Genomic DNA, 14,251 nt, shown 5'->3' with positions numbered 1-14,251 from the left:
GAGGGTGGGTGGTGGGAGCCCTCTGCAGAAGGCAGCTACCAAAAGATGTCCATCTCTATTTTTCCTTTCTTTTCTAGTTTTCTGAAGAGGGTAATGGCTTTATTACACCAAGCCAGAAAATACTGAACAAAGGCTATTATAAGGCTGTAAGAAGAACAAACTGATTTATTCTTATATCTCAATATGACCTCTACGAAGACCATGATCATTCATTACAAATTGGGAGTGGCAGTGCTTAGAATGATTACAGTTATTATTTATATTGACATGGCAGCTATCAAAGCATTTCTTATTTTCCCAAAAATGACATTTGTGGGTGTGAAAAACTGCTCAAATTCATTTTTTAATAAAAACATTAAAAATAAAACAATTATTTTCTCATATGTATAGGAAACCTATGATTAATATGCTACTACAATGTCCCTAAAACCAAAAGGTTTTTTTTTTTTTTACGTTTTACATAAGGTAAAAGTCAATACTTTGAGAAGACACACAGACATAGGCATTGTGCTGAGCTGCCTCGATTTCCCCCAGAAGCTCCATTTTGTATAAGATAAGCACAATTTAGATGAAACAAAACAAAAAGAAATTGAAGTCAAAGTTAACTAGTGACATCTGCTGCTTCTGAGAAAAACTGCCTTCCATCAGAAGTGATGATACAAACTCGGGGCTAGGAGGACCAGCTGTAGGGTCAGATGGCAATCAAATTCTGCCTCCGTTGCTTATTGGCTGTGTGACCTCAGGTAGGCTACTTCACTTATCTGGGTCACAGTGCTCTTATTTGTAAGTGGTGTAGTGGCTACTATCGATGTCCCACCCAAATTCCCTTACCAGACACACTCCAAAGTATAATTGGCACACCCTCGTCTGCTAGCTGCTGTGCGTGTTGGCTGCTGTATTAAGTCAGCTAGAGCTGCCATGAGACGATACCACAAATTGGATGATTTAAACAATAGAAATTTATTTCCCAGAGTTCTGGAGGTTGGAGATTAAGGGGCCAGCAGGGTTGGATTCCTCTGAGGCCCTTCTCCTTGGCTTCCCTCTTGCTGCTTCTTCACAAGGTCATCCTCTGTGCATTCATACCCTGGTGTCCCTGTGTCCTAATCTCCTCTTTTTTTTTTTTTTTTTTTTTGTATACCTTAAGTTCTGGGATACATCTGCAGAACATGCAGGTTTGTTACATGGGTATACACGTGCCATGGTGGTTTGCTGCACCCATCAACCCATCATCTACATTAGGTATTTCTCCTAATGCTATCCCTCCCCTAGCCGCCACCCCCGACAGGTCCTGGTGTGTGATGTTCCCCTCCCTGTGTCTATGTGTTCTCATTGTTCAACTCCCACTTATGAGTGAGAACGTGTGGTTTTTGGTTTTCTGTTCTTGTGTTAGTTGGCTGAGAATGATGGTTTCTAGCTTCATCCATTTCCCTGCAAAGGACATGAACTCATCCTTCTTTATGGCTGCATAGTATTCCATGATGTATATGTGCCACATTTTCTTTATCCAGTCTATCATTTTTGGGCATTTGGCTTGTTTCCAAGTCTTTGCTATTGTGAACAGTGCTGCAATAAACATACATGTGCATGTGTCTTTACAGTAGAATGATTTATAATCCTTTGGGTACATACCCAGTAATGGGATTGCTGGGTCAAATGGTATTTCTGGTTCTAGATCCTTGAGGAATCACCACACTGTCTTCCACAATGGCTGGACTAATTTACACTTCCAACAACAGTGTAAAAGCATTCCTATTTCTCCACATCCTCTCCAGCAACTCTATCAAAAAGTGGGCGAAAGATATGAACAGACACTTCTCGAAAGAAGACATTTACGTGACCAACAAACATGAAAAAAAGTTCATCATCACTGGTCACTAGAGAAATGCAAATCAAAACCACAATGAGATACCGTCTCACGCCAGTTAGAATGGCGATCATTAAAAAACCTAATCTTCTATTCTTATGAGGACACAGTCAGATTGGCTTAGAGCCTACCCTATCAGCCTCATTTTAATTTAATCACCTCTTTAAAAGCCATGTCTTCAAATACAGTCACATTCTGAAGTACTGGGGGATAGGGCTTCAACATATGGTTTTTAGGGGGGACTCAGTTAAGCCTATAACGTTGCAGACAGCACACAGATATTCTATTCTCCACAGAATTGTTCTTGGATCAAAGAAGCCCTCCTTACTGAAAAGATGATGCCATATCTCTGTCCCAGGGGCAGTCCTGGCCAATGACTGAGTGACTTAAGGTAGAATCATCTTTTTGGTGTTACTCATGCCCCAGAGCTCCCTGTGCCAGCAGATTGAGGCTAGTCTCCAGCTGAGACCACATCCTTGCTCAGCTCCCTCTATCTGGACACAGCCCCCAACCCCACACCAAACCCCATACACACGCCCACATCCTTAGAGCTCTCCACAATAAGATACATGCACCAGATACCCGTATCAGGCTGTGCTTCTAGGGAACCTAACTAAAGACTTGGACATTATAATAAAAATATCTTGACTCATGGTTACAAAACAAATATAAAAGACAAGTGACACTATACAGTAAGATAAACATCCCTTAAAGGAAAATAGTCAGGTGCCAGCAAAGTCACATTCTTTAATATTATAACTTTCATCCTCAGACCTTCCAGAAAATAATGGAGTCCACATCTGTGGCACTGCTAAAGTGAGTCCTTTGTCAGATATCAATTATATCTCAGATGACTAAATTTTTTCTCTCTGGAGGTCTAGTCTCCTGGCCCTCTTCAAAGTCTTCTTAAAATGCTTCATCTTACATAGTGTCCAGAACATGGTAGGTGCTCCATAAAATGGCAGTTATTAATTTAGTAGGTAGAAAGATTCATTTTTATCATTGTTGTTGTGAGAATTTTTTTTTAAGAAATTGTATTTAGAAAAATACGTGACAAAAGTGCAGGGAAAGAAAATGACATGATCCCTTCTGCCAGGAACAAGAAGAGGGCTCTGGCCCTGTTCCAGAAAGGTGGAAAGAAAGAGAGTGGGAGGGGCCAGAGTGAGATGGTGGCCGATCATGTGCTCTGTAAGACTCCAAATTCACCCGAAACTTAGGATAGCTGTACCATCTAGGTTTGCGGGAGTACACTCTATGATGTCTGCCCAATGACAAAATTGCCTGAGGACACATTTCTTAGAACACATCCCCATTTTTAAGTGATGTGTGACTGTATACATAAAGGGCCAACAGCAGAGCTAGAGGAAAACACTTCCCAGGCAGAGGTCACCTGTCCTTCAGGACGACAGCAGAACTCTCCCAGCGAGATAAAAACCACTCCAAAAACCCCAGCTTTCCATTCTCCCAGGAGCTAATAAGGATACCCAGTCACTCCCTCACCCATGCCTTCCCCAGCACTATTAAAGAAAAGAAACTGACTCTTTTGATACTTTGCTGTTTGGGAAAAGGCATTTTGTCCACCTCAAAACTTCAATTCAACATATATTGTATTTTATTTTTTCCTTTTCAATTTTTAAAAGCAATCTCTGTCCCCACTGTGAACCATGAAACGGTTATGCAGTGAGTCATCGCTGGGCCTTGAACACTGTTTTCACAGTGTCCTAGTTCCTGGTGGCAGTGGTTAAGATTGCTCAGTGGAGCTCAGAAGTCATAGAGAAGGAAGCGCACACTCTGAGACCCGCAATTGTTCCTTTCCCTGGTGAGTCATCCCCTTTTATGATACCATGGGCCCCTGCTGGAGGTCCCAGAGAAGCCGTTACTCCACATGCCAAATGGTTGCTGCATCTCTATTTCATTACAAAGAGCTCCCTCTGTGCCCAAGGGAAGCAACGGTAATTTTCAATCACAATAACATTTAGTGGGACTGGAGGCGTGCAGCAGCATATTTGCTAAGAAATGTTTTGGACCAATGTTCAAGCCAGGAAAGAATATGGACAGCCCCTAGTGAAATAAACACACTCATATTCTGAGGGAGAAATGAACACTCCAGGTATCTTTCAACACTCAGCTCTGCAATCATCTCCAGTCTTCCACTGGCATCATGTCTTACACAGGCTGCTGCAAGCCTTGCCTAATGCACTCACCGTGTGACTCTCCCCTTTCAATGATGCCCTCACTGCCAATAAAATTGAGTATAAAATCTTAAGTTTGGCAGGCAAGACGTTTTATCATTTGCAACCCACATTCCCAGATCTGCCTCTTCTTACCAATGAATACGGTAGCTCTCATTTAAAGGTATGTACCAAAAGACTCTGATTGGGCAGTCCTGGTCTGGGTCTAGGAAGCTTTATTTTTCTGATGCTTTCCAGACAGTTCTCATATGTATCTTCAGAATCCTGGCTTTCATCACCTGAACTCTGCATTTTCCCTGAATTCACTCTTTGCTTTCCCACTTCATCTGAAAGTACCACTTCTTTTAGAATTGACCTAACACAGTAGACACTAGCCACTTGTGGCTATTTGAATTAAAATTATTAAAATTAAACAAAATGCCAAATTCAGTTGCACTAGCTACTTTTCAAGTGCTCAACAGTCACCTGTGACAAAAATTATAGCATATTTCCAACACTGCAGAAAATCCTACTGGACAGCACTGTTCTAGGCTGTCATCTCTCTAAACAGAGGGCCACAGCCTCTGCTCTCAGTTTGGCCAGATTTCTTTGAAGCTCTGGGATGTGAGTCACTTTACCTCTCTGATCCTCAATTCCTCTCCTGGCCAGCACACCATCTACCATCACTAATCCCCACCTCTGCAAAGAGAAGGTGGAATCTCCTGGCCCTTGAAAGCACTCCAGCTCTCACGGTCATGGATGTAGCAGGGGAGAGGTAGTGACCCCATCGCACCCCAGCCCTAAGCCTCTTCGTGTAACTGAGTGCCATATCAAAGGATGTACCAATCAAACCTTCTCATCTGTAAGATGCCCTTTTCTGCCTTCTTTTACACCATATCTACATGTACAGTTTGAATAAATGCCCAAACCCAGCCTTCTGGGCAACCCCTTGCCCAGAGAAAGGCAAGCTCACGGACCTCCCAAATCCCCATGGTAGACAATATCTTTCACAGCACAGCAGGGATCAAGTCAACTTTGAGAATAATATCACTAACTGCAAGTGGAACTGAACCTCAAACACAAATGATATGTTTATATTCTTAGGATGGGGGTGCACATCAGTTGCTTGGTTTGCCATGATGCTTTCTTTCCTCACACAATAAGCTACAGGGTTAGTACCTTGACTTTTCTAAAATAAACTTTCAAAACCAGGGCTAAATTTAACTACATTGATTAGCTTAGCCTACAGCATCAGAACATGAGGTTGTGAAAAGAAATAATTTTCATAGACAAAATGCATATTCATGACCCTTTCCAGAGGGCTAAATTAAGTACAGTACAGTACCGTTTTTTATATATAGGACAGCAGGTTCTGCTGTGTCTCTCTAAGTGGCATCTCTATATTTCACTGAGTGTACTAGAAGTTCTCCACTCCCTGCTACACACACACACACACACACACACACACACACACACACGCACATGCACGTGACAGAAATAAGCTCCATGATCCTTTTGGAAATAGGTCTCCCTCAAGCTCCAGAGTCTGTACTTTTATCCTATATGTCAAGATGATTTTCCCTCAGGAAAAACTGTAATGTTTCCCTGAAACTTGTTTTTCCTGGTTTAGAGAGTAAAAGCCAAAATGACTAGGTAATGTTTGTCTTCCCCAAATTCAGAGAAATGAATTCAGGCCAGGAAATTCATTCTGTCAAGGAGAAATGTAGAAAGACTTCACAGAGATTCTGAAAAATTTGGTACACAGTGGGATGTGCTGTGTTTGGTGGCAGAAGACACCTTGTTCTATGACTTTAGGCAACTGCTTTAAGTTCCCAGGCCTTAGGTGTCTTATGTGTAGAATGGGATGGTGATAACTCACCAACCTTAAAACCAGAGCCTGAACTGAATGATTTCAGGTTACTTTTCTGCATTAAGACTTACAAATTTACAACAAGGAGTAATAAACTAGACCAATATCTTAGTCAGCTTGGGCTTCCGTAACAGAATACCACAGACTAGGTGGCTTAAACAACAGAAATGTATTTCTCACAGTTTTGAAGGCTGGGAAGTCTAAGGTAAAGGTGCTGGCAGATTCAGCGTCTGGTTGAAGGCTCCCTTCCCGTTTTGCAGACTGCTGACCTCTTCTTGTATCCTCACATGGTGGAGCACGGAAACATAGAGACAGGAAGCCAGCTTTCTCATGTCTCTACTTACAAGGGAACTAATCCCATCCTGTGGGTTCTACCCTCATGACCAAATCACTTCCTAAAGGCCTCATCTCCAAATATCATCCCACTGGGGATTAGGGTTTCAATATGATGAATTTGGGGGGACACAAACATGCACTACATTATAACCAGTGTGCACATGAATCACCTGGGGAACTTGATGAACTCCGGGTTCAAACTGGCAGGACTGGAGTAGGGCCTGAGATTCTGCATTTCTGACATGCTTCAAGGTGATAGAGATGCTGCTAGTCCACAAACCACACTTAGAGTAGTAAAAGAATAGACCACTGATTTCTGTTCCTGGCCACCAAATATTTGTCAAAAAGTGAGTTTCTAACTAAGACCATCACAGCTGAAGGATTTAAATTACTACTATACGTGGCCTCTCCTTCCTCTCTTTTACTTTTTTCTGGCTGTATTTTCTCATTAACAAAGTTTCTGTCATGTACTTTGGAATGCATAGCAACTTGTATGATTGTTGGCAGAGAGAACACCTTGTAAGCCAAATGAGAGTTCCTCTTCAATAAAATCTTAACATCATAATTTCTCTTTTCCACCTCTGGTCTCCTGGAAAACATTTGTCTCCCATTGGCAGCACCCTTCTGTTAACTAGCCATCTGGAGGCAGTCAGGAAACTGCTAGAACATGCTTGCTGGCCTAAAGACATTATTAGTTCACCATTGTGAAGAGGCAAATGTAATACAGCAAGATGGGGTGTGTGTGTGTTGGGGGGTGTGTGTGTGTGTGGGTGTGTGTGTGTGTGTGGAGAGGGGTGGCATGGGGGATTTAAGGAATTGGTTCACATTCACACAATTATGGGGGTTGGCAAGTCCAAAATCTGCAAGGTAGGCTATGAGGGTAGGCAACAGGCTGGACACTAAGAAAAGAGTTAATGTTGCAATCTTAAGTCCAAAGGAAGCCTGGAGGCAGAATTCCTTCTTCTTTGGGGAAGATCAGTCTTCTTCTCTTAAAGCTTTCAACTGACTGGATGAGGTCTACTCACATTACGACATTATGAAAAGTGATCTGCTTTACTCAAAGTCTACTGACGAAAATGTTAATTGCATCTTAAAAACACCTTCACAGCAACATCTAGATTGGTGTTTTATGAAACTACCATGGCCTAGCCAAATAGATACATAAAATTACTATCACAGGATCCAACAGGAGAATTATTTCCCAACTTGAATTCCGACAGAGAATAAAGTTGCCAAAGAGAACTCAGATCTTCCACACAGGCTGTAAAAATCCCAAATAGTGGAATTCCAGGCCTCTTCCAGTACTGAAAAACATCTTGATATTTACAAGTTGACTTTTTGGCAAGGGTAATTAACAGTTTCTTAACAAAGACGATCGAATAGGAAAAGTTCCAGTCTACAGCTCCCAGCATGGGTGACACAGAAGATGGGTAATTTCTGCATTTCCAGCTGAGCTTTGAAAAGAGCAGTGGTTCTCCAAGAATGGAGTTTGAGATCTCAGAACGGACAGACTGCCTCCTCAAGTGGGTCCCTGACCCCTGGGTAGACTAACTTGGAGACACCTCCCAGTAGGGACCAACTGACACCTCATAGAACTGGGTGCCCCTCTGAGACCAAGCTTCCAGAGGAAGGATGAGGCAGCAGTATTTACTGTTCCGCACCTTCTACTGGTGATACCCAGGGAAATAGGGTCTGGAGTGGACCTACAGCAAACTCCAATAGACCAGCAACTGAAGGACCTGACTTAACAGGAAACTAACAAACAGAAAGGAATAGCATCAACAACAACAAAAAGGACATCCACACCAAAACCCCATCTCCTCGCCAGCAATGGAACAAAGCCAGAGGGAGAATGAATTTGATGAGTTGACAGAAGTAGGCTTCGGAAGATCAGTAATAACAAATTTCTCCGAGCAAAGGAGGATGTTCGAACCCATCACAAGGAAGCTAAAAACCTTCAAAGAAGATTAGAAGAATGGATAACTAGAATAAACAGCATAGAGAAGACCTTAAATGACCTGATGGAGATGAAAACCATGGCACGAGAACTATGTGACAGATGCACAGGCTTCAGTAGCCGATTCGACCAAGTGGAAGAAAGGGTATCAGTGATTGAAGATTAAATGAATGAAATGAAGTGAGAAGAGAAGTTTAGAGAAAAAAGAGTAAAAAGAAACGAACAAAGCCTCCAAGAAATATGAGACGATGTGAAAAGACCAAATCTATGTGTGATTGGTGTACATGATAGTGATGGGGAGAAGGGAACCAAGTTGGAAAACACTCTTCAGGATATTAGCCAGGAGAACTCCCCCAATCTACCAAGGCAGGCCAACATTCATATTCAGGAAATACAGAGAACACCACAAAGATACTCCTCGAGAGGAACAACCCCAAGACACATAATTGTCGGACTCATAAAGGTTGAAATGAAGGAAAAAATGTTAAGGGCAGCCAGAGAGAAAGGTCAGGTTACCCACAAAGGGAGACCCATCAGACTAACAGCAGACCTCTTAGCAGGAACTCTATAAGCCAGAATAGAGTGGGGTCCAATATTCAACATTCTTAAAGAACGTTCAACCCAGAATTTCATATCCAGCCAAACTAAGCTTCATAAGCGAAGGAGAAAGAAAATCCTTTACAAACAGACGAGCAAATGCTGAGAGATTTTGTCACCACCACGCCTGTCTTACAAGAGCTCCAGAAGGAAGCACTAAACATGGAAAGGAACGACTGGTACCATCCACTGCAAAAACATGCCAAATTGTAAAGACCATCGATGCTAGGAAGAAACTGCATCAACTAATGAGCAAAATAACCACCTGTCATCATAATGACAGGATCAAATTCACACATAACAATATTAACCTTAAATGTAAATGGGCTAAATGCCCCAATTAAAAGACACAGACTGGCAAATTGGATAAAGAGTCAAGACCCATCAGTGTGCTGTATTGAGGAGACCATTTCACATGCAGAGACACACATAGGCTCAAAATAAAGCGATGGAGGAAGATCCACCAAGCAAATGGAAAACCAAAAAGAGCAGGGATTGCAATCCTAGTTTCTGATAAAACAGACTTTAACCAATAAAGATCAAAAGAGACAAAGAAGGCCATTACATAATGGTAAACAGAACAATCTAACAAGAAGAGCTAACTATCCTAAATATATGTGCACCCAATACAGGAGCCACCAGATTCATAAAGCAAGTCCTTAAAGACCTACAAAGAGACTTAGACTCCCACACAATAATAATGGGAGACTTTAACACCCTGCTGTCAACATTAGACAGATCAACGAGACAGAAAGTTAACAAGGATATCCAGGACTTGAACCCAGCTCTGCACCAAGTTGACCTAATAGACATCTACAGAACTCTCCACCCCAAATCAACAGAATATACATTCTTCTCAGCACCCCATCGCAGTTACTCCAAAATTGGCCACATAGTTGGAAGTAAAGCACTCCTCAGCAAATGTAAAAAACAGAAATCAAAACAAACTGTCTCTCAGACAACAGTACAATCAAATTAGAACTCAGGATTAAGAAACTCCCTCAAAATCACACAACTACATGGAAACTGAACAACCTGCTCCTGAATGACTACTGGGTACATAACGAAATGAAGGCAGAAATAAAGATGTTCTTTGAAACCACTGAGAACAAAGACACAACATACCAGAATCTCTGGGACACATTTAAAGCAGTGTGTAGGGGCACATTTATAGCACTAAATGCCCACAAGAGAAAGCAGGGAAGATCTAAAATTGACACCCTAACATCACAATTAAGAGAACTAGAGAAGCAAGAGCAAACACGTTCAAAAACTAGCAGAAGGCAAGAAATAACTAAGATCAGAGCAGAACTGAAGGAGATGGAGACACAAAAAAACCTTCAAAAATTCAGTGAATCCAGGAGCTGGTTTTTTGAAAAGAACAATAAAATTGATAGACCGCTAGCGAGACTAATGAAGAAAAGAGAGAAGAATCAAATAGACACAATAAAAAATGATAAAGGGGGTATCACCACCAATCCCACAGAAATACAAACTACCATCGGGGAATACTATAAACACCTCTACACAAATAACCAGAAAATCTAGAAGAAATGGATAAATTCCTGGACCCATACACCCTGTCAAGACTAAACCAGGAAGAAGTTGAATCTCTGAACAGACGAATAATAGACCCTGAAATTGAGGCAATAATTAATAGCCTACCAACCAAAAAAAGCCCAGGACCAGATGGATTCACAGCCGAAAACTATCAGAGCTACAAAGAGGAGCTGGTGCCATTCCTTCTGAAACTATTCCAATCAATAGATCAATAGAAAAAGAGGGAATCCTCCCTAACTCATTTTATGAGGCCAGCATCATCCTGATAACAAAGCCAGGGAGACACAACAAAAAAGGAGAATTTTAGATCAATATTCTTGATGAACATCGATGCAAAAATCCTCAATAAAATACTGGAAAACCGAATCCAGCAGCACATCAAAAAAGCTTATCCACCACGGTCAAATTGGCTTCATCCCTGGGATCCAAGGCTGGTTCAACATACACAAATCGATAAAAGTAATCCATCATAGAAACAGAACCAAAGACAAAAACCACGTGATTAACTCTCTTCTGCATCAATAGATGCAGAAAAGGTCTTCAACAAAATTCAACAGCCCTTCATGCTAAAAACTCTCAATAAGCTAGGTACTGATGGAACGTATCTCAAAATAATAAGAGCTATTTATGACAAACCCACAGCCAGTATCGTACTGAATGGGCAAAAACTGGAAGCATTCCCTTTGAAAACTGCCACAAGACAGGGCTGCCCTGTCTCACCACTGCTATTCAATATAGTGTTAGAAGTTCTGGCCCGGGAAATCAGGCAGGGGAAAGAAATAAAGGGTATTCAATTAGGAAAAGAGGAAGTCAAGTTGTCCCTGGTGGCAGATGACATGATTGTATATTTAGATAACACCACTGTCTCAGCCCAAAATCTCCTTAAACTGATAAGCAACTTCAGCAAAGTCTCAGGATACAAAATCACAGTGCAAAAATCACAAGCATTCCTATACACCATTAACAACAAACAGAGAGCCAAATCATGAGTGAACACCCATTCACAATTTCTTCAAAGATAATAAAATACCTAGGAATCCAACTTAGAAGGGATGTGAAGGACCTCTTCAAGGAGAACTACAAACCACTGCTCAACGAAATAAAACAGGACACAAACAAATGGAAGAACATTCCATGCTCATGGATAGGAAGAATCAATATTGTGAAAATGGCCATACTGCCCAAGGTAATTTATAGATTCAAAGCCATCCCTATCAAGCTACCAATGACTTTCTTCACAGAATTGGAAAAAACTACTTTAAAGTTCATATGGAACCAAAAAAGAGCCCACACTGCCAAGACAATCCTAAGCCAAAAGAACAAAGCTGGAGGCATCACGTTACCTGACTTCAAACTATACTACAAGGCTACAGTAACCAAATCAGCATGGTACTGGTACCAAAACAGAGATATAAATCAATGGAACAGAACAGAGCCCTCAGAAATAATACCACAAATCTACAACCATCTGATCTTTGACAAACCTGACAAAAACAAGAAATGGGGAAAGGATTCCCTATTTAATAAATGATGCTGGGAAAACTGGCTAGTCATACATAGAAAGCTGAAACTGGATCCCTTCCTTACACCTTGTACAAAAATTAATTCAAGATGGATTAAAGACTTAAATGTTAGACCTAAAACCATAAAAACCCTAGAATAAAACATAGGCAATACCATTCAGGACATAGGCATGGGTAAGGACTTCATGACTAAAACACCAAAAGCAATGGCAACAAAAGCCACAATAGACAAATGGGATCTAATTAAACTGAAGAACTTCTGCACAGCAAAAGAAACTACCATCAGAGTGAATAGGCAACCTACAGAATGGGAGAAAATTTTTGCAATCTACCCATCTGACAAAGGGCTAATATCCAGAATCTACAAAGAACTTAAACAAATTTACAAGAAAAAATCAACTCCATCAAAAAGTGGGCAAAGGATATGAACGGACACTTCTCAAAAGAAGACATTTATGTAGCAAACAGTCACATGAAAAAATGCTCATCGTCACTGGCCATCAGAGAAATGCAAATCGAAACCACAATGAGATACCATCTCACACCAATTAGAATGGTGTTCATTAAAAAGTCAGGAAACAACAAACAGGTGCTGGAGAGGATTTGGAGAAATAGGAACTTTTTTTTTTTTTTTTTTGAGACGGAGTCTCGCTCTTTTGCCCAGGCTGGAGTACAGTGGCGCTATCTGGGCTCACTGCAAGCTCTGCCTCCCAGTTCATGCCATTCTCCTGCCTCAGCCTCCCGAGTAGCTGGGACTACAGGCGCCAGCCACTGTGTCTGGCTAATTTTTTGTATTTTTAGTAGAGATGGGGTTTCACCATGTTAGGCAGGATGGTCTCAGTCTCCTGACCTCGTGATCCACCCGCCTCGACCTCCCAAAGTGCTGGGATTACAGGCATGAGCCACCACGCCCAGCTAGGAACACTTTTACACTGTTGGTGGGACTGTAAACTAGTTCAACCATTGTGGACGACAGTGTGGCGATTCCTCAAGGATCTAGAACTGGAAATACCATTTGACCCAGCCATCCCATTACCGGGTATATACTCAAAGGATTATAAATCATACTACTATTAAGACACATGCACAGGTATATTTATTGCAGTACTATTCACAATAGTAAAGACTTGGAATCAACCGAAATACCCATAAATGATAGGCTGGATTAAGAAAATGAGGCACATATACACCATGGAATACTATGCAGCCATAAACAAGGATGAGTTCATGTCCTCTGTAGGGACATGGATGAAGCTGGAAACCATCATTCTGAGCAAACTATCGCAAGGACAGAAAACCAAACACCGCGTGTTCTCACTCACAGGTGGGAATTGAACAATGAGAACACTTGGACACCGGGTGGGGAACATCACACACCAGGGCCTGTCGTGGTGTCGAGGGTGGGAGAGGGATAGCATTTGGAGAAATACCTAATATAAACCAACATGCCACATGTATACATATGTAACAAACCTGCACGTTGTGCACATGTACCCTAGAACTTAAATATAATTAAAAAATAAATAAAATAAAACAATGCATGTTAAGGGAATGATGCACTACCTGTAATGTTAGTCCTCTGGTGATGCATATTTTTATTGTTTCTTATTTGAATTTTTGCTTGTGTGATAGATAAATGTGTTATTATATTCATTTTAATTGAATTTTAAAAGTTATGAGTAACTCTAAGGATTTTAATATTTTTATTAGCTGTTTTACTTTTTGCTCTGTGACTTGTTAATATTTGGTTTAGGGCCAAGGTATTTGTGCATAAATTTTTTAAAAGTTAAAGCTATTAAACCTTTGTTAAGTTTAAAAATAAAAAGTTTCTTAACAAATAGAAACCTGCAACTACTACATCTTACAGCCTATCTGGAAAAGCTCTTTGTCTCTATGTATTCATGGTAAACTGTCTACAATTCTCTGGTAGAGTTCTCCTCATCATTCTGAGAAAATCATTGTCATCTTCACTTTGTCTGAAATTTTCAAACCTCTCTGGAGAGCCTGACTCTTTGGGTGAAGACACTGATGCCCGCCATCGACAGAACCAGGTAACCAGGTCACGTTATGGCGTGGTGCCTGTACAAGGCTTCTTTTGGTGGATGTGGATGCTCTGTTTTATACCATAACCATAGAGAACGTGTCAGCATTAAAGGCTCGCAGATTCATTAAAATTATTTTCCTTACTGAATGCAGCGATTCCATGGTTATACTGTGACACAGACAACACATCAATAAAATCATCAATATTCTTTAAAAAAATTTTAAAGCCTAATTCAGGAAAAACTGGTAAGAAAACTCCCCCAGATCTCTTAAAACAGCCAGGAATTACTTCCAAACTTTTGAAAAGCTAGATGTCTTAGGTTGGATTCC

General features: G+C 41.0%; 1 protein-coding gene across 35 annotated transcripts in view; it reads right to left on the bottom strand.

Moving 5' to 3' along the window:
* Positions 1-14,251, bottom strand: part of NEK11 (NIMA related kinase 11) — a 316,552-nt gene that overhangs the window by 128,028 nt on the left and 174,273 nt on the right. The window lies entirely within an intron of this gene.

This window comes from Macaca fascicularis, chromosome 2 (assembly GCF_037993035.2).
Source record: "Macaca fascicularis isolate 582-1 chromosome 2, T2T-MFA8v1.1".
NCBI classification, from domain to species: domain Eukaryota; kingdom Metazoa; phylum Chordata; class Mammalia; order Primates; family Cercopithecidae; genus Macaca; species Macaca fascicularis.
The sequence above is the reverse complement of the archived record's forward strand: the minus strand, read 5'-3'. Positions and strand labels throughout refer to the sequence as shown.